Here is a 268-nt window from a genome sequence, read left to right as displayed (position 1 = left end):
CCCCCGTGGAATCCTGAGTCCCCCCCATGGACTCCTGGGTCCCCCCTGGATGCCTGGGTTCCCCCCTGGACTCCTGAGTCCCCCCTGGACGCCTGGGTCCCCCCCCGGACGCCTGGGTCTCCCCTTGTCACTGTCGGTGTGTGTGTAACGACCAGTGCTGAGCTGGGAAATGTGTGTGTGTCCCCCTTGACCTTGTCACCTCCCGAACGCCTGGGTCCTCCACCCGGATGCCTGGGTTCTCCCTCCCTCCCCCCAGTGTCGCCCCTCC

The sequence above is a fragment of the Chaetura pelagica genome, unplaced genomic scaffold (genome assembly GCF_000747805.2).
Source record: "Chaetura pelagica isolate M959 unplaced genomic scaffold, ChaPel_1.0 scaffold2877, whole genome shotgun sequence".
Lineage (NCBI taxonomy): Eukaryota > Metazoa > Chordata > Aves > Apodiformes > Apodidae > Chaetura > Chaetura pelagica.
The sequence above is the reverse complement of the archived record's forward strand: the minus strand, read 5'-3'. Positions refer to the sequence as shown.